Source organism: Callorhinus ursinus, unplaced genomic scaffold (genome assembly GCF_003265705.2).
Source record: "Callorhinus ursinus isolate GAN/ISIS: 27379988/994484 unplaced genomic scaffold, GSC_fseal_2.0 scaffold7203, whole genome shotgun sequence".
In the NCBI taxonomy this organism is placed as follows: Eukaryota; Metazoa; Chordata; class Mammalia; order Carnivora; family Otariidae; genus Callorhinus; species Callorhinus ursinus.
Genome location: NW_027404253.1, coordinates 1 through 2,456, shown reverse-complemented (window position 1 = coordinate 2,456; position 2,456 = coordinate 1). Strand labels below are relative to the sequence as shown.

At 48.5% G+C, this 2,456-nt stretch overlaps 1 long non-coding RNA gene across 1 annotated transcript; it reads right to left on the bottom strand.

Moving 5' to 3' along the window:
* Nucleotides 1-624: 624 nt before the first annotated feature.
* LOC141372324 (uncharacterized) lies at nucleotides 625-2,432 on the bottom strand. Its single transcript, XR_012377547.1, has 3 exons — nucleotides 1,775-2,432; nucleotides 879-995; nucleotides 625-702 (listed from the first exon to the last, which is right to left on the bottom strand). It is a non-coding gene; the product is annotated as an uncharacterized lncRNA (long non-coding RNA).
* Nucleotides 2,433-2,456: the final 24 nt, after the last annotated feature.

Here is a 2,456-nt window from a genome sequence, read left to right as displayed (position 1 = left end):
ATAAAAACACACAGATAGCCCCTTCCACTAGCAGGTATGATTCACTTTGGTGATGGAAAGAAGAGCAGGAAATAAAAGAGTAACAGATGTTCCGATGACCCGTGATTTCCATAATCAAAATTTTGAAACTTCACACACACTCAAAGAAAGAAGCTCAAACAAACGTCTTGGCCTGGCACCTCTGAGACGTCTGAACTGGAGTGACAGGGACAGACGATGACGTCGTGTATGTTGGGTGAGGCTGGTGGCACAGAAGAAGGTGCTCGGCCAGCTCTCCACCTGGGCCTCACCTGTCCTCGGCCAGGAACCTCCTCACGGCCCTCCACCTGTCACCACTCTCACCCGGGAGACCCACAGCCACCCCTGGAGCCCGCCCTGCCCACACCCTCCTGCTCGATGCACTCAGCTCTCCTCTGAGACCCCTGTCAGCTTTACCCAGACCTGGAACTCCCCCATCCGCTGCAGAGCTCCAGGACTCCCCCTCTTCTTCCAAAATGACACTGGCCCAAGGCTTTCATGAGAAAGGTGGAAGGCTACCTAAAGAATGGTTCACTACTTTCCCCTTCTGTTGTATTTCTCTCCACTTACCTTCCTACCTGGGCAAACTGTAAGGAACGTATCAAGGGAACATGGACATGCTCTGAGACCTGCTTCTTTCATTGCAGCCTTCTGAGGACTCCTTGTACAATAAAACACCATATCCTATGACGGGGGGGTTTAAAACTATTATTCACAGAATAATACAGCCCAAATCACCTCATTTTTAATTGCTCTTCATTAGGCAGAACAGTTTCTGTGGAAAAAGCCTTTCCATAGATATTAGATGCCAGCAATTTCATAAGGAGTCAATGGAAGATCTGTGGGATAACCTGACTCACCTAGGGTCAGGCAAGCAGTTCCAGAACTCAACCCAGTGCTCCTGACGCCAAGCCCCTTGATGCCACCAGCATCCAGAATTCTCAAAGACTCTCCTTCTGACTCCACCACCAAAGAAACTACAGAGAAAATCGGCATGTCAAAATATCTAGATGACGCATTTAGAAAAACTAGAAAGTCAAGCTCAACTTTTATTATTTTTTAAAGATTTTATTTATTTATTTGACAGAGAGAGACACAGCGAGAGAGGAAACACAAGCGGGGAGAGTGGGAGAGGGAGAAGCAGGCCCCCCACGGAGCAGAGAGCCCGATGCGGGGCTCGATCCCAGGACCCCGGGATCATGACCTGAGCCGAAGGCAGACGCTTAATGACTGAGCCACCCAGGTGCCCCTCAAGCTCAACTTTTAAACAGTAAAAGGCTGCTTTGAATAATTTTGATTTTTCCCTCGACCCTAATTGTAACTCTTCTGATGAAAAGACTAATCAATTATGAAACATCACCTTTGACAAATGACAAGACATCATCCGAGTCTGTATCTGATGACAAAAAGCCAACTAACTCTAGATGCTGGCCACTCAACCATATCCTAGGCCCAAATGAATAAACGCTGTTAGATGAAGGAACAAATGATATGTTAAAAACACACAAAGAGTAAATTTCACCTTCCCTTTCTAATAAAGGTTACTTCTAGGAAACAGATGATCAGAATCTATTTTGTAAGCAATAAGTGAATAGAGAAAATGGGATCCCCTGCACCTGCAATCTTCTACCTGCAGGGAAATTAACTAATTCCTGCACCAAATGGAGAATGCTGACAGCTACTGAAGTTTTACTTCATGGCTCAACTAGAGAAAAGAGGAAAGCCCAGGAGGTTTGGGGTTCACGAGAGGTTTTACCTCCTGTCCTGACATGATGATGACACTGTGCCAAATGGACCTGCTGCTTTCTCTGAACGCTGACGTCCTGTGACAAGCTGCATCACTGACTCACATGCTGATGTTCAGAACTTCAGGTCTCCTGGAGCCAGAGCAGAGAAGTGCTGTCAGGTGGGGATGAGAAGGCACCTCCGACCTATGGCCTGCACACCTGCTTCGGTTTCTGGGAGAAGGGGAAACACATGCTTGTTTTTTAAGTAGTCATTATCTTCATTCTAGTGTAGACCAATGACTTTGACATTTTTGGAAAAGCGAAATTACTCTTCCAAATGAACACCTCAACTCATCTGTTCCTCATGCAACTTGAGTGGGGTCTGGTTTACTCCAGCCTCCAGGCCCCCACCTGGAGGATCCTCCTGCACCACCCAGTCAGCCCATTACCACCATCCCCAGGGGACACGGGGCACAATGCTGAAGTTGGGGGATGACTCTGGGGCTTGTTGCCACCGCACCTGTGCCTGGGGGAGCAGGAACACGGAGGGCCCTCCCAGACGATCATAAGGGACCATTACCACCATCCCCCTGAGGACATGGGGCACAATGCTGAAGTTGGAGGACGGCTCTGGGGCTTGTTACCACCACACCTGTGCCTGGGGGAACAGGGGACACCCTGCTGAACTCGGGGTGCTGCTCAAGGTCCATT